The sequence below is a fragment of the Mandrillus leucophaeus genome, unplaced genomic scaffold (assembly GCF_000951045.1).
Source record: "Mandrillus leucophaeus isolate KB7577 unplaced genomic scaffold, Mleu.le_1.0 Scaffold834, whole genome shotgun sequence".
In the NCBI taxonomy this organism is placed as follows: Eukaryota; Metazoa; Chordata; class Mammalia; order Primates; family Cercopithecidae; genus Mandrillus; species Mandrillus leucophaeus.
In genome coordinates, this window is record NW_012109075.1 from 1,484,882 (window position 1) to 1,503,876 (window position 18,995).

At 35.4% G+C, this 18,995-nt stretch overlaps 1 protein-coding gene across 1 annotated transcript in view; it reads left to right on the top strand.

The window, feature by feature from the left end:
• Window positions 1–18,995, top strand: part of IL1RAPL2 (interleukin 1 receptor accessory protein-like 2) — a 1,250,305-nt gene that overhangs the window by 960,342 nt on the left and 270,968 nt on the right. The gene's annotated exons all lie outside the window — the stretch shown is intronic.

The following is an 18,995-nucleotide window of genomic DNA, read 5'->3' on the forward strand; positions in this document are numbered from 1 at the left end:
GAGTTGATGGGTGCAGCACAGCAACATGGCACAAGTATACATATGTAAGAAACCTGCACGTTATGCACATGTACCCTAGAACTTAAAGTATAATAATAAAAAATAATTTAAAAAATATATTTATTGGGTATATATGACATTTAAAACCATATAATCTATAGTGATCAGATGAAAGGAATTAGCCAGGGAAATGCAAATCAAAATCACAATAAAGTATCGTATCATCTCAGTTAGGATGGCTATTATTAATAGGACAAAAAAATAATGAATGCTGGTGAGGATTAGAAGATACTACTATGAACGATTATAAAAAACTGAATAACTTTGTCAACAAATTCGAAAACCTAGAAGAAAGGAAGAAATCCCTAGATACATACAACCTACCAACCTACCATTGAACCAGAAAGATGTAGAAAACTTGAACAGACAAATAATGAGTAAGGATATTGAATCAGTAATAAAACCCCCTAACAAAGAAGATCCCAGGCATTACTGGATAATTCTACTAAGAACTAATTGACACTATTAATAATAAATGTTAATTAAATTCATTAACAATAACTAAAGAATTAATTCCAGCTTCTCTTAAACTCTTCCAGAAAATTGAAGAGGAGGGAATACGATCAAAGTCATTCAGCATTACCTTAATACTAAGGCCAGACAAAGACACTAAAAGAAAAGAAAACTACATACTAATAACTCTGATCAATATAAAAGCCAAAGTCTTCAGGAAAATACTAGCAAACTGAATTCGGCACACCCCATTAAAAGGATCATATATCATGACCAAGTGAGATTTAACCCTAGAATGCAAGGAAGTTTCAACATATGAAAATCAACCAATGTGATATACCACATTAGCAGAACAAAAGGTAAAAATCTTTAGAACACATGAATATCTCAATAGATACATACAAAGCATGTGACAAAATTCAACAATCTTTCATGATAAAAACACTCAACAAAATGAAAGCCATATGTGAAAATAGTCCACAGCTAACATCATATTTGATGATGAAAAATCAAAAGCTTTTCCTGTAAGATGAAGGACAAGGCAAGTATGCCCACTCTTGTCACTCTATTCAACATAGTAATGGAAGTCATTGCCAGAGAAGTCAGGCAAGAAAAAGAAAAAAAGGCATTCAAATCAGAAATAAAGAAGTAAAAGTGTCACTGCTCACAAATGACATAATCTTGTAGATAAAAAAAAAAACCTAACAATTCTACCAAAAGTTAGAACTAATAAATTCAACAAATTGTAGAACACAAATTAATATTCAAAGATCATATGCATCTTTATAGACTAAGAGTAGATGATCCACAAATAAAATTGAGAAAGCAATGCCGTTTATAATAGTAAGGAAAAGAATAAATTACTTAGGAATAAACTTAACTAAGGAGGTGAATGATCTGTATACTAAAAACCACAAAACATTGCTGAGATAAATTAAAGAAAGCACAAATAAATGAAAAGACACCTCACATTTATGGATTAGAAATCTTAGTATTGTTAAAATGTCTATAATTACCCAAAGTGATCTTCAGATCCAAGACAATCCCTATCAAAATCTCAGTGACTTTTTTTTTCAGAAGTAGATAAATCAATCCTAAAATTCATATGGAAACACAAAGGTCCCCAAATAGCCAAAACAATTTAAAGAAAGAACAACAAAGCTAACGGCTCAAACTTCCTGACTTCAAAACATACTACAAAGCTACAGTTATCAAAACAGTGTGATACTAGCATAAGGACAGATATGTAGAACAATGTAACAAAATAATAATAATTAAAAAATACAGAAATAAATCCACATATATTTGATCAAATTACCTTCAACAAATGTACCAAGACTAAACAATGAGGAAAGGATAATCCCTTAAACCAGGTGTCCCCAATCCCTGGGGCCACAGAATGGTACCGGTTTGTGGCCTTTTGGGAACTGGACTGCAAAGCAGGAGGTGAGTGGCGGGCAAGCAAGCATTACTGCCTGAGCTCTGCCTCTTGTCAGATCAGTGGCACATTAGATTCTCATAGGAGCATGAACCCTATTATGAACTGCATGTGAGGGATCTAGGTTGCATGCTCCTTATGAGAATCTAACTAATGTCTGATGATCTGAGGTGGAACAGTTTCATCGGTGCCAAAAATGTTGGGTATACAAATGATCTTGGGAAAACTGAATATCAATATGAAAAATAATGAAATTAGGCCCCTTTTATTATACCATACACAAAAATCAACCCAAAATGCATTAAAGAATTAAACATAAGACCCAAAACTATACAAATCCTAAAAGAAAACACAGGGGAAAATCATAACATTGGTCTTGGCAATGACCTTTTTTTAATGTGACACCAAAAGTATAGTCAAAAAATAGACAAGTGGGACTGCAGAAAACTAAAATGCTTCTATGAAGCAAAGGAAATAATCAGCAGAATGAAAAGACAACCTACAAAATAGGGGAAAATATTTGCAAACCATATATTTAACAAAAGTCTAATATCTAAAATATCTGAGTAACTCCTACAACTCAGTAACAAAAAACCTGCAAAAATAAACTGATTGACTATAGATAAAAACTTTGCATAGACATTTCTCAAAGAAGACATACAAATAGTCAACAGGTATATGAGAAGATGATCAATATCACTAATTATCAAGGAAATAAAAGTAAACTATAATGAGCTATCACCTCACACCTGTTAAGATGGCTATTATTATAAAAAGCAAAACAAAAAAAGAAAATAAGTGCTGGTAAAGATATGGCAAAATTGGAATGCTTGTGCACAATTGGTGGGAATGTAAAATGGTGTAGCCTCGATGGGAAACAGTATGGCAAGCCTTAAAAAATTAAAAATAAAACTACCATATCATCCAGAAATTTCACTTCTGAGTATTTGCCAAGATGTGGAAACAACATAAACATCCATCAGCAGATGAATGGATAAATAAAACGTGGTCTATACATACCATGGAATATAATTCACATTTGAAAAAGAAGGACATCCTGTCATATGCGACAACATGGATGAACCTTGAAGACATTATGCTTAGTGAAATAAGCTGGTAACAGAAAGACATATACTGCATGATTCTGCTTACATGAGGTATTTAAAGTAGTCAAATTCTTAGAAGCAGGATATAGAATGGTAGTTGCCAGTCACTGGTAGAAGTAGAAATGGGAAGTCGCTGTTCAATAGGTATAGAGTTTCAGTCGTGCAAGACGAAAAAGTTCTAGAAGTCTGCTGTACAACAATAGATAGATAGATAACAATACTGTATACTTACAAATTTGTTAAGAGGGTAGACTTCATGTTATATGTTGGTTACTACAATGAAAAAATTTAAAAAAAAAACAAATATACAAAACAGTTGGTGAGAAGTGTTCTAACAGAGATCTATCAACTCAAAAACCTAAGGCTTAAAGTATATTCTTCCCTCTACCTTGTCTTACATAACGTGCCAACAATGCTTAGAGATCTTTCTACTTAGACTCTTCTATATTATTGCTTTAGTAACTTCAAATTAGGATTCCATATTTTTGCTGGGGCAAGTATTACAATCAATTCCAAATCGGTCTCTTTGCCTCTTTTTCATATTTAATAAATTCTCATCACTATAACCAGAAAAAAAAAAATCTATGTTAAAATGTAAATCTTATGCATCTTTCCTGATTCAATCTCTTACATGCCCAAAAGGGAAAAAACGAATTCCTTACATTGATTACTGGTTGCCATCTACTTCTTCAGTCTCATCACTCTAGCTATGCCAAATTCTTTTATTTTTGTTCACACAGGAACTCATATCCCTCCTCACTCCCAACCTCCTGGCAAACATTTTTTATATGCCAATATTGCGTTTATCATCACTTCCCAATGATACCTTTCCTGATCCCTGAGCTGCAATCCCAGGAAGAAAATATGTATCCCGTTTATGTCTCTACTATACCTTATGAATTCTCCTGTCCCAGCATGTATAGTTTTTAATTGTATCTTCATTTGTTGTTATGTATGTATCTCTTACTAGACTGTAAAATTGATAGTATTTGCTTCAACATTTATTTTCCAGCAATAAGCACTGTGCCTGATGCTCAGGAAATGTCTGTTTTGTGTATGTATACACAGTCATATGTATGAACAAATGCACAGATATGTGAATGAATGAAAAAACAAGTGAATAAATTTCTATGATAACTAAATTTCAGATGGCTGGCAACTTCCTTCACTGCAGCCCTCCCATTAATTTCCTTATATTTTACAAATCCAACTTTACATTAGAAAAAATCCCTGTGATTAAATTTAGTGCTATCAAGAACCATAAAGTCTTGGCCTTGAGCGATGGCTCATGCCTGTAATACTAGCACTCTGAGAGGCTGAAGTGGTGCAGTTTGTGTGTGGACAGGTGTTTAAGATCAGCCTGAGCAACATGGCGAAACCCCCACTCTACAAAAAAATACAAAAATTAGCTGGGCATGGTAGTGTGTGCCTGTGATCCCAGCTACTCAGGAGGCTGAGCTGAGAGGATCACTTAAGTCCTGGAGGTCAAGGCTGCAGGGACCCTTACTCGCACCACTGCAATCCAGCCTAGGTGATGAAGTGAGACCCTCTTTCAAACAACAACAACAATAACAACAAACTCATAGAATCTTAAAATTGGAAGGAAACTCCAGCCAATATATTAAATAACCACAAAATCACAGTGGATTAACATAAGAAAAGTTTACTTCTTGCTAATACAAAATCTAGTTGGTTATTCATGTGACTTCCTATGCAGTTCAAGCTTTTTCTACCTAGTGGCTTTGCCATCCTCTAGTGACCCTTCAGAGTCTTCTGCTGGATCCCCCACACTTATCTAGCCAAGAGAGAGAATGTGGACGGTTACAATGTTGTTTTTAGGTTCCAGAACAGAAAGTAGTGCACATTACTTCCAACCACATCTTATTCAGAGTTTACCACATGACCAACCTAACTGCAAGGAAGGTTGCATAATATAGAGGAACATGTGGATATGGGTGAGCACTGGCTGTCCCAATAGCAGTCATCTATTCCTACCTGATGTTGGAATACATCTGGGAGCATCTCTAAGAATATTGTCTAAAAAAAAAGCATTCTATGACTATGGAGAACACATTATCTCCACAAGGCAGCCTATTCAATTATTGTATAATTCTTGTCATCAGAAAGTTCCCTTTATGCTGAACTATAATCTCACTCTTGTGGCAAGACAGAGTAAACCTATTTTTCTTCCATATAGTCCTTCAAATATTTGAATAAACTAGCAGGATCCCCCAGCCTCTTATATTCTTTAGGATAAATATGTACAATTCTTGATAATTTCTTATAGGAACTATACACTATTATGGTTACCCTCTTCTGGATATACTTAATGAAGAGTGTTAATGTACTTCTTAAAATATGAGACCATATACTAGATGTGGCCTAACTCATACAGAATAGGACATTGACTTCCTGTATTCTAATCACTATGTAAAATGAGGTCATCTGTGTGAAGGTACTTTTTACACTATGAAGCAACACATTCATGGAAGGTATCATTATTATTATAAATGTAGTTTGAGATTGTGTGAGCTTATTCAGCAGCCACATCACACCGTTGGCTCGTATTTTAAACCTGTCATCAGCTAACCCCCCAAACCTTTTTCATAGGAATTACTACATGAAAGAGCCCCGTAATCATTTCTTCCATGGTCAGTGAAAAAACACATTCATTTTTTCTTTGGCTTATGAGAAAATAGACCTAATGATGTCTAGATTTCTGGGGCTAAGTACTAACTTAAAATTCCTGACAAGTTTTAGGTCCTATCCACCTACAGAAACCATTTTGACCAAAATCAGTGCTTTTTTTTTTGGAAAAAACCTGCAAATGTAGTTAGCTAAGCATATTTTTTTTTTGTCTTCATGACAATAAATACCTGATTTAAAGGATTTTAAATCAATTTGTGGCATTGGTGTGGGGATGGCCTTAAATTTTTGATTTCCTCTTTAGTAGCTAATGGTTTCTTTTCATTAACTGCTCTCTGTGGTTAAGAACTGCACATTTTTCTTGGAATTTTGCAAACAGAATGAACAATTCAAATTATGCGAAACACAGAAACCATAAATAATAGCAGCCTTAAGATTGTATGATTAGTACAATTAAAGCAAGAGATATGGATAAACATAACTTTTCCATCATACTATTCTCCCTCTCTAGGAACATTCTGGATCAATTACTACACAAGCCCATAAATCAGAGCAATCTCTTAAATTCAGGATTAGCAGCCCATAATGAAAGGATCAGAATTTTTGTGAATGCAGTTATTTTCATTTTTAGCCTATTTGTACTCCCCAAAAGTTTCCAGTTAATTAACTGTACTACTTTAATCAGTGAATGGCTACTACATTACAGAATGTTTGATTTATATTAACGCTCTTTGGTCTTGGTAGACCAGAATTTCCAGTTATCTAAATAAGAGAAAAAAGAAGGAAGCTAGCTTTATTATTGTATAGTGAAAAGTACACAGCAGTTTTGACTGAACTGAAATAAAATATCTCTCTAAATACTTACCTCAAAGAGGCAGTGGTGTACTCTACGTAGGTGGATGACTACAACATACCCTCCCTTACCACATGCATGAGTGTCCTGGGGCTGCTGTAACAAAGTGCCACAAATGGGTAGCTTAAAACAAATTTATTGTATCACTGTTCCAGAAACTAGAAATCTGAAATCAATTTGTCAGCAGTATAGTTTCCTTCTGGAGGCAAAAAGGGAGAATCTGTTCCATGTTTCTCTTCTAGCTTCTGGTAGTTGCCAGCAGTCCTTGATGTGCCTTGACTCATAGATGCATCACTCAGATCTTTGTCATCACATGGCGTTTTCTCCTTGTGTCTCCTTTTGTCCTCAGATTTCACGTTTCATGTACGGTCACCAATCATTGGATTATAGGGCTCACCCTAATCCAGTATCACCTCACTGTAACTCTGCAAAGGCCCTATTTCCAAATAAAGTCACATTCACAGGTATTCAGGGTTTAGGTACATAAATTTTGGAAGGAAATCAATTCAAGTCATAACACCATACCTACTTACATCGAGATCGGTATGAGAGTGAACATCTGGATGAGAAGTAAAACCTTCAATCTCAAAATAAGAAGTTTGCTGAGCTAAAATCTGAATGCCTGGATATTTAAGTTTTCATGTCATTGGAGCTCCTAGAAAGATACACTATTAGACAAACACATAGGCAGGTCTCATGCAGATCTTAAAAGGGAAGTCCTATATAAAAATAGGCTGTAACCTGTGTATTGAATCTACAAGTCTCACTTACCAAGTCCAAGGGAGGAGATCCCTGCATATAAATGAAGCTTCTTTCAAAATTGGGCCTTATTTGAAGTATTATTTTTTCTTTCCTATCTTAAGGCCATAGGGCCTACTCATTTTATGACATAAATATTTCCTCATCATCTGGACAATTCTGAGATCCTGATGTGTTTATGGAGTGTGTATTTATGGAGCAACATCAGTTTATAGATCAGAAAAAAATGAATAAAATTCTTTCATTATGACACAATACTGAGGAGAGCAAAATCTGGTCAATATAATCTTAAGGGTGTATGTACAAATCACAGAAGTGGTATAGTAAGGAAGTACAATTTCAGGGTTATATTCCTTTCTTACCTTAGCCAAACAAATTGTGAAGAAAATAAGTAGTTTGGGAAGTAGAGCAAAATAGCTGACATATAATCTATTGCTGTCTTGTATGTAGATTATAGATAATTGTAAATTTAGTTTCTAGATTCTTCCTGCATAAGGGTGCTGCCACCAGGATTTCTTTAAGTCTATACATATAATGCAACCCATGTCCTCCTAGCATCTAATCCATGGCAGTGAAGATTCCATGTATAGTCTGTATAAATAATAGGCAGTTCAGATAATAGACAATCAAAAACTACTGAATAAATCAGTGTAATGTTACCATGCCCCAGTAAATAGAGGTGTAGCATACAAGTCTATTGTAATTCCTATATCCTTAGTGCTGGTATGGTAATGTGGGATGGTTTAGTTCTTGTTCTGTCTAGAGCCTAAAATGACCCTACGCTTCCTTCCTTACCTGAGTATGCTCCCTCATGTCCACAAATATGTCCTTTACCAATGTACACTAATCCGCATAAATTTTAAATAATACTTCATACACACAGATAATTTAAGCAAAGGTCTATGAGATTTAACTGATTTAACAAACACTTATCAAGTGCTAATGATGTACCAGGCACCATTATAAACACTGAAATTTAAGACAGACATGGTTTCTTCTCTCATGGTGATTACTGTCTAGCAGGGAAGACAGAGATTAAGTAAATTAACCTACCATTTTACATAAATATAAAATTACAAATTTTTAAGTGTTACGAATGAAAATAAGAGAGAACATACATTAGATTGTGGATGAGTAGAAATGCATAGTTTTAGTAAGTTGATAAGGTAAACTTTAAAAGATGAGAAGGAGGCACCATGTTAAAAGTAAGAAAAAATGTGCCTCAGTTAGGCAAAATAGTAGATATTAAGGTCTTGCAGAAGGAATAAATGTTGAGAATATTTGAGATACTTCATTTAATTCCAGTATAGCTAAACATTGCCATCTGTGAAGATGGAGATAGGAGTGGTGTGAAGTGACATCAGAGAGGTAAGGAGTAGTCACATCATGTCAAACATCATAGGCGGGTTCTAATTAAAGAAGTTTCATGATGTAATTTATGTACATTTATACTTTCTAACTTTTTATTTTGACATAATTGTAGACTTACAGAAGTATTGCCAAAGCAGCACAGAGATGTCCTATATACCTTTTCACCCAACCAATTTTTATGAGGACTCTGGTTAAAAGGATACTGCAGTATTTCAGGCAAAAGCTGAAGGCAATTCAGTCTAAGGTGTTGGTGGAGATGGAAAAAAGTGATTGATTGTTTGAGATGAGGTAAGATTAACAGCACTTCCCTGAAATTAACCTACTGTACCTCAGACACTCTATTGAGAGCTGGAAATGCAGTAGTGAGCCAAAAAGACATGTTTCTTGTCTTTAAGAAGCTTGTAGTCTAGCAGACTTGGCAATGGATTGGATACAGGTAGGTGAGAAAGAGAGTAGGTGTAAGAAAGTCTTTCAGGTCACTGAACAACTCAATGAGTAAAGATAACATTTACTAAAGTGGTTATTTCAGTTACCTATTACTCTATAATACCCTCTCCCCAAATGATGGCTTAAAAGAACAATGATTTATTATTTCTCATGATGCCATGTGTGTCCAGGTGGTTCTCCTGCTGCACACGATTTTGACTGTGGCCTCTCTTGCGGTTCCATACAGCTGAGAGCTTGGCTGGGCCTGGAACAACCCATAACTCACATTCTTGGGCCTTGATGCTGATCTTTGACAGAAGCAGTTAATTTTTTCTTCATGTGGCTTCTCTCTCCACACAACATTTTATTATGCACTCTTCTGGTACAAGCTTCTTTACTTCATTGCTCTCTTCTAAGACAGTGAGAAGATTCCAGGCCTCTTAAAGACTAGGCCTGGAATGGGTGTAACTTTCACTGCATTCTCTTGGTAAAAGCAAGTCACAGTGCCCGCCCAAATTTAGAGAGACATGAAATTAGTTCCACCTCTGAAAAGGAGGAGATAAATTCATATAATGGTTTTTGGCAAATTTGGAAACAATATATCACCATGGAAAAGTCTGAAAGGAGATGGGGATTATAAATCATAAGATCAAATGAGAGGTCAGAATATTTCAAACTGAGGAGCTCTTAAGAGAGCTTCTGGTCCATCCACATTGTTTTTCACATGAGAAAACTCAAGCCCAGAGAGAAAAACATGACCTATTTAAGATCATACATCTACTTAGTACATAGTATCCCAGGTACAGTCATCCCAAATCAGCTAGTGTTTTTTAGACTACGTTTCTGCTCCCTCTTTATGTAACAAAATGTAATCTATTCTTGAGTTTCCCTCTTTCTCTTAACATTTTCAAGCTAACATTTCAATGAAATGTAACTCATTTCCAGGGAACCTCATGGGTTTCTTATGCCTGTAGAAGAATAAGTAAATGGAGCACCATCTTAGGAAACCAAGAAATAAATTGGGCTCTGGCTATGTTTTATTCCTAGTGTCTTTTTCCCAAATAGATTCATGTTGTGCCATTTTATTTTATTGTTACTCTGTCAAGAAAATGAGTTGTTTGAATTTGAATGTCTCATATATTCTGTAAATTACAAATAGCAACATTTGGCTCTACTATTTTGACCTTTTCGACAATGTGTAATTTTCAGGGTATGCCATCACACATCTCTTATTTACAGCCTCAGTGAACTGTGGAAAAGAGGTGGCATGGCCATCAAGTCAAAATACACAATACTGAGAAGGTCAAAATAATGTATCATAAGACTATTTTTCAAAGCAAGGATTAAAATTAGGATAAATCTGTCTTATTACTCCCTTCCTCCTCCCATCATACACACACAAGCAAATGTGATTTAAAAGACTGCATAAGATGATGCAGAAATGAATAATATAATGGCTAAAGTTGTACTATTTTTTTTACTTCATTTTGAGAAGGAATTATACTACGTATAGGCAGACTCTAGATCCACATTACAAATAGGTTCGATAGTGCTACATTTATCAATCCTAGTCTTGAAACTTTCTCAGGGATCTCTAATTATCTCTAATTATCAAAAATTTTAACTGCAAATTTAATTTTAATTTATTTTGATGTTAATATTGAAAAACCACTTAGCATATATTTAGGAGAGGAACAGTTTATATCCAGAAATCAAAATAATTGTAAGGTTTAAACTTTGCCAAAGTTAAAAATCATTACCTACTTCAGTGGCTTTCTCCTTTTAGTAGTGGAGCCATGTCTACAAAAGCAAATTAGAACCAAAGCCCTGTATGAAAACACATTGAGAGGAAACAGCTTTAGCGAAGGAGAAAATCCCAAATGAGGTCCCCATCTCATTAGGCCCCAGCCACTGCAATAGATCTCCTAAAGCTCTGCAGAGTGGCTTTTGAAAACCTCGGTTCTATTGCAATGTATAGCTGCCTAAAAGAGCAACTGACCCTCTACCAAGTAAACCTTTGTTATTTTGTCCCAAGGAAGAATAAAACCCAGGATCTCCCTGAGCACAAAAGGGAGTTATAATTATTATTTTTTAAAATTTCTTCTAAACCCACTATAGCAACCTTGACAATACTAGACCCATGGTTAGATTCCATTCAATGCTTCAGACTACTTAAAAATCTCACTCTTCAAGATTAGGATCTTTTTAAGAGATCATATTACTAAAATTAGCATAAATAACTGGTTTCAGTAACAGTAACCAAAGCTCATGGCCATAAGTCATAGATGTATGGATAGATTATTCAAATCACTTAGCCTTAATCCTTAAATTATTTCCCTTTTTATCAAAATAAATATATAACTGTTTGAATTTCGTATTGCCTCCATACTGCTACTTGAATATCATAAGGTTTACCTCAAGTAGTTAACATTTGCCAGCTCTGAAAAAAAAAAAAAAAGTCCTCAGGTGATGCACTTACAGCATCAGAAGTTGGAAAGAACAGTTGTGAAGCCACCCACAGAAGGCTCTTCAGAAGCTGGCAGAAAAGAAAAAAAACAATGAAAGTTTTTTTTTTTTTTTTTTTTTTTAAATCCATTCCTCTCTATGTTCAACACTGGGAGCCTTATGCATTGATCAAGCACCGACACTTACAGATTCATTCTCAAAGCAGTGGGGGAAGTATTGACTAGTAACTATGAATTAAATCACAGTAAAACCACAGAAAAATAATTAGCAAATTACCTTCTTAAAGCAAAGAATACTTCCCTAAGTGTCAGGAGATAAACAATAAGATCACTGCTGTGTCACAAAGTGTGTTGGTGATACTGGCAAGTAATTTACCTCTGTAACTCAGCTTTTTCTTTCTAATCCATAAAATAGGGATTCATTCATTCATTTAACAGATATTTATTGACCACTTGATATGTGTTAGGCACAATTCTAGGCATTGGAGGTATAGCATTTAAAAAGACTGATAAAGTATTAGCCCTCACAGAGCTTACATTTTAGTTGAGAGACAATTATTACCACAAACAAATATATAAAATGTTCACAGATTCTAATAAAGTTCTATGAAGGAATAAAACTAAATTATATGATAGAAAATAACTGGATGAGGCTATTTCATATAAGATAATCAGAGAACATCTTACTAAAGACATCACACTGAGGCTGAGAACTAGGGTAGGAATGAGCCAACATAGGAAAAAGCTTGAGGAACTTATGGCAAAGGTTGACTTTCATTGGCCAATATGGCCAATATTACAGACTAGGACAAATGTGGGCATAGACTTGAGAGAAGATGATTTGACTTTATAACAACTAGGCCCATGAAATTGGCTTCATTGGTAGCCTCTGGCCGCCAGAAAACAAACAGAAATTTATCATGGTTAAAATGTTTTAAAATTTAAAAATTATTTTCAGTTTCATAAGGTAAGAGATATAATTGCATATAGGTATGCTAGGTCCTTCCCACAGTGAGCAGTGAGCAAGTAACCAATGAAAAACATTGCAAAGGGGAGATCAATGATTATATGTAGGTTGTAGCCACAGAATAGACCAATTAGACTGTTATCCAGTTGACCTTATTAGCACTGGTCTCTAAAAGCAACCGAAACTAGGTGCCAAAAACCTTAGGGTAGTGTTTCCCTCTAATCCAGCAAGACACACTTAGAAGCAAGAGTTTTATTATCAACTAAATTTAGGAAAGGGCTTACACCCTCTCTTCATCTTAGACATTTATAGTGAATATTGGTCCATCCAAATCTCTGCAGCCAGGCATGGTGGTTCATGCCTGTAATCCTACCATTTTGGGAGGCCAAGATGGGAGGATAATTTAAGGCCAGGAGTTCAAGACCAGTTTGGGCAAATTAGTAAGACCCCTATCTCTACAAAAAAAAAAAAAAAAATTAAAATCAGCCTGGTGTCATCATGTGTGCCTGTAGTTTCAGCTACTCGGGAAGCTGAAGAGGGAGATGCTTAAGCCCAGGAGTTTGAGGCTGCAGTCAGCTGTGATGGTGCCACTACACTGTAGCCTAGGTGACAGAATGAGACCCTGTCTCTAAAAAATTTAAATTTAAAACAGCCTCTGCAGTATCATATAATAAAGAAACTGGTTGAACATTTAATTAATCATTTCTATATTTCAACATGGAATACTTTGCATGGTAATGTGTGTGTGTGTGTGTGTGTGTGTACATGTGCTTGTGTATATGTGTCTGTATGGGTGGCATGCGTGTATGTATGTACATTATCCATGTTTGTCATATTCACCAACATCTCACTGAGCACACTGTATGAAAAGCTAGGTATGAGTTTTGGTAATGTGTGTGGAAACCAAACTGATTCTGTCTTTGGTAGCACTGAACTTTACCCCGTGTGGTGGATACAATAATGCCTCCTCAAAAAATGTCCGCAGTCCAATCCCTGGAACCTGTGAGTATATCACCTTCATGGTAAAGGGAAATTAACATTGCAGCTGGAATTACCTTGTGTTATCTGAGCGGGCATGGATTATACGGGTACTTAAAAGTGAAAGAGAGAGGCAGAAGAATAGGTCAGAGTGATATGATGTCATGTCAGAAGGACTGAACTTACTGATGCTAACTTTGAAGATGGTGGAAGAGGTCACTAGCCAAGGGTTGTGGCAGCTACCAGAAGCTGGGTAAAACAAGAAAACAGATTGTTACCTAGAGTATCAAGAAAGGGATGCAGTCCTGCCAACACTTGATTTTAGCCCCAGACTTGTGACCTGCAGAACTGTAAAACAATAAACTTGTGTTGTTTTGCCACGAAGTTTGTGATAACTTGCACAGCAGTAATAGATAACTAATAGACCTCATCTTGTGAGTAGGAATGCACTGCACTGAAAGAGGAACCAGCACCGTATAGAGAGTTCATTTAGTGGGTTACTTTGTTGACATGACAAAGGAAATGTAGTTTCCTCAGTCATATTGACTGAGATACACTAGTGAAGTTGACCACTCACATTTACATTGTGAATGCAAATCAAGATCTAATTAAGCTTTATTAAGCAGGCAAATCATTTCACTTATCAGCATTTTCATATTTTTTACTGATTCTGTTTAACTAGCTCTTATGATTTCAGAAAAGATTATTGGTCATGTTGAGATAACAATTTTCTATCATATCAGTTTTGGAGCTCCACAGGGACATCATGAGTATGAATAATGTCTATTTTTACTCATTTCATTTCTGCAGCAAGTATTCTTGGGTTCTGCTTCTTGAAAGCTGAAAGGCATTTTCTAGGAAGTCTCTTTCCTGTAGGCTATTTTGTGCTGTCCTATATATATACAAAAAGAGCTCTTATAGACCTAGCCCCAGTATGACATGTACTTTGAGATTTTTTCTAGCCACAAAGAATTTTCTCTGATTTACCCACCCACCCACATGTGTCCTCTCCATAATAAATAGCTGGAATTTCATTGGTCAGCATAAGATTACAGACTGGGACAGTGACTTTGGCCATGGACCAGAAAGAAGCTGAATGGTCTTTATAACAACTGGACCCATGAACTTAGCCTCATGAACTAAGAGGAAAAACAAATATTTCTACTTTAACTTTGAGAATGACTGTCTTAGCATCTTCCAGTTAGCACAATATTGAGCAGGAGACTATCACTCCCTTTTATCAAACATCTTGAAATAAACACCAAGTGGATGAGACTCTGTTAATATCTAATGCTCAACTGAATGTTTTAAAAAGAAAATATTTTGTGTTTTTTAAATTGAATGCCACTCTATGTATATACTAGGAACTACATTTATACAAGTCCTTTTTCAAGTGGTTGGCTCCTTGAGTAATAGCTAAGAGAGGAACTAAAAACTTGAGTAATGCCAAGTTTAAAATATTTTGTGTGATACAAATACTTAACGACTCTAATTTCAAACTGTTAATGTCTTTTCTCTCTAATTTCAGTCCTCTCTAATTTCAGTTCTCTCTAATTTCACCCAGAAGTATGGTATTTCACCCAGAAATACCATATTTCTGGGTGAAAAACTGTCACAAGCAGCTTTTGTTTTTATGGATTATTAATATGTTCCAATTGAACAATAATTAAAATAGGTATTGTAGTTGGACACAGGCCTTTCACCTCTCCTCCGGGGTTTCTTATTGAACTCTGGTCAGTGGTGAGAACTAGCTCTAGAATCTATTGATGAATTCTACTCCAACAGAGCTGGCTCTGAGTCATAAGATGACATTTCTCTGGTGTTTTCCTGTAGATAGGAAACCTTTTCCTATATCTTTTGGAAACATGGAGAACAAAGTGGTACTTCAACTGTGGCTTTTCTTTTATTTGCCTCATAAAATCTCATGAGGTATTAGTAACCATATTTCTCAAACTAAAAATTAGAATGATTACCTAAATTGTTTTTCCCTAATTTGTGAATTTATTTGTGTGGAAATCTTACAAAGGTATAAAAATTAAATCACATTTTGTTATATATTTAACATATCACATTTACTGAAAAGAATAAAATTCATGAGATGAGGGCAGTTCAAGAAAAATTCAAGTAATAAGAGTAATTAATTCTTCAAAGGAGTGTCAGACAATATCTACAAATAATTACAAGAGAAATAATCCAGAAATGCCAGATTTCTTTTTCTATGTAATAACATATAGTCAAAAGAACCAGATGACTATATATATTTTTATACTTTAAGTTCTGGGGTACAAGTGAAGAACATGCAGTTTTGTTACATAGGTATACATGTGCCATGGTGGTTTGCTGCACCCATCAACCCGTCACCTACATTAGGTATTTATCCTAATGCTATCCTTCCCTTAGCCCCCAACCCCCAACATGCCCTGGTGTGTGATATTCCCCTCCCTGTGTCCATGTGTTCTCATTGTTCAGCTCCCACTTATGAGTGAAAACATGCAGTATTTGGTTTTCTGTTCTTGTGATAGTTTGCTGAGAATCATGATTTCCAGCTTGATCCATGTCCCAGCAAAGGACATGAACTCATCCTTTTTTATGACTGCATAGTATTACATGGTGTATATGTGCCAAATTTTCTTTATCCAGTCTATCATTGATGGGCATTTGGGTTGTTTCCAAGTCTTTGCTATTGTGAATAATGCTGCAATAAACATACATGTGCATGTGTCTTCATAGTAGAATTACTTATAATCCTTTGGGTATATACCCAGTAATGGGATTGCTGGGTTAAATGGTATTTCTAGTTCTAGATCCTTGAAGAATTGCCACACTGTCTTCCACAATGATTGAACTAATTAACACTCCCACCAACAGCGTAAAAACATTCCTATTTCTCCACATCCTCTCCAGCATTTGTTGTTTCCTGACTTTTTAATGATCGACATTCTAACTGGCATGAGATGGTATCTCATTGAGGTTTTGATTTGCATCTCTAACAACCAGTGATGATGAGCATTTTTTCATGTTTATTGGCAGTGTAAATGTCTTCTTTTGAGAAGTGTCTGTTCATATCTTTTGCCTACTTTTTGATGGGGTTGTTTGTTTTTTTCTTGTAAATTTGTGTAAGTTTTTTTGTAGATTCTGGATGTTAGCCCTTTGTCAGATGGATAGATTGAAAAAATTTTTTCCCACTCTATGGGCTGCCTGTTCACTCTGATACTAGTTTCTTTTGCTGTGCAGAAGCTTTTTAGTTCAATTAGATCCCCTTTGTCAATTTTGGCTTTTGTTCTCATTGCTTTTGGTGTTTTAGACATGAAGTATTTGCCCAAGCCTATGTCCTGAATGGTATTTCCTAGGTTTTCTTCTAGGATTTTTGTGGTTTTAAATCTTACGTTTAAGTCTTTAATTCATCTTGAGTTGATTTTTGTATAGGAAGGGGTCCAGTTGGGAAAAATGGCTAGCCAGTTTTCCCAACACCATTTATTAAAAAGGGAAACTTTTCCCCATTGCTTGTTTGTGAATGACTATATATTTTTAACTTTTTGGCCAGCCCTATATGAATTTATGAGTCTTTTCTAAAATAATGTGGACACAAAGGAAACAGAAAACCAAGAGAGTAATCAATAATCTAATGCTTATATAATTTATACAATTACTTTTTTTAACATAGTTTTTTTAATTGACCAAACTTTATCAATCAAAAAAGAAAAACCTGGATTTTCATGAACAAATGCTCTTAGAGAAAGGCCTACCCTAGGTTGAATGTCATTCTTGTCTGAGGTTTACTCTCCCCCAACATTGAAGCATCCCATTTTTCCTTGATGGTTCTATGAATAGTTTCTAAATCATTTATACTAAATCATTCAGGACCTGACAATTCCATTTTACCTTTAGGAACTGGATCACTTGCCATCCAGGATGAGATTATCACCTCTAAATTTACTCCTTGCCAGAAGCATCAATCTAGCATTTTCTTGTCCTCTGCCCTCACTTAATTTCTTTGAAGTATTAGGTTTTATAACTATCCTTTGTCATTGTTTATGGCATCTGTTGTTTGCTCTTTCAAGAATTCATGAAAATTTAAGAAGAAAGGAAACAAAGATATCTGACTTTTCTGTTGACAGTAACAGATAACTTTGGAATTAAGTGGTGGGAAACAGAACAGCTGGCAGGCATATGTATAACTTTTAATATTCTTGCTCTACCTAGATTGGAACAAGCAATTTTTAAAAGTTTAAGCTGACTTCATCAAATCTAATTTAGTTTTTCTATCAAATCATGTGAAATGGCAACAGAATAGGGAAGGCTTGTATTCACTAAGTACAAGTCTGTGTGTTATCAGAAAAACGATGAGTCAAAAACAGCCTGGTTTTAACAAATGTCAGTCTAGTATCAGTGGGTATTTTCTAAGAAAAATTTGTGTCTGGCTAATTTTCTACCTTCAGGGTTTGGCCAACTAACCAAAGACTCTCTCTCATTAGATTACAACCTGAAAAGCTACCTATCCCATTTTCAGATTTACAAGCAATAAACGTTGGAACCCTGATGTTGAGTTTATCAAGTGCAGGAGAAGCAGCATGATCCAATGTAATCTAGACACGGGTGGGGCATCAAGAAACTGAATGTTTCTGACCCTGCTGAATCTTCAGCAAGTTGCCACATCCTTCTGTGTCTTAGTTTATACTTTCACCAAATAGGGGCCAGAGGAATGCCTGTTAGGGCATGGCTAAAAACAAACAAACAAAACAAACAAACAAAAAAATGAAACACTAAAACCTTATATGTGGTAGAATACTTTGAAGCAGATATAACAAAAGTCCAGAGACATAGACTGCTATTTATAAATAAGCATGACGTTACAACCCGTGATACTAAGTGTAGCTAAGATATATGAGCAGAAATTTCCCACATGTATACAGGTAGTCCAAGAAGCAAAAGCGAACAGTAAAAGGAGGTGCATGAGGAGAAACAGCTGTGGCCCAGTGGGATGGAGACAGCAACAAATGGAAGCAAAGAGTTAGTAGAAGTTTTGCTTTACAGTTTAACTTAACCAAGTTTCTTAAGCACCAGCAGCACCATTAACCCACTGTAAACAAAGGCTCTACTATCTTTAATTTGTTTAAAACATTAACTTTTGTCAGCCTTCAGGGCAGATCCAGCTGGATCAAATCAATTGAATCAGGGTTGAAAAGGGGAGGTGAGAGAGAAAAAAACAAAACAAAACAAAACAAAACAAAAACAAAAAAACTTTAAAACAGGAATAAAGGTGGTGCATAATAAGAACCTCGTAAATTGTCTAGCACTATGAACATGTCAGGAAGAAAATAAATAGTAATGATAATAATGCTACTCCTAGGCTCTGATCACAGGGTTTCTTTTCTTTAGGGACATCCATGAGTTTGTAGCCATTTCCATCTTCACAGACCCTGGGAAGTCAGAGAGGAAGTGTGTTCACTGATCACAACATCTATTTGCTGAA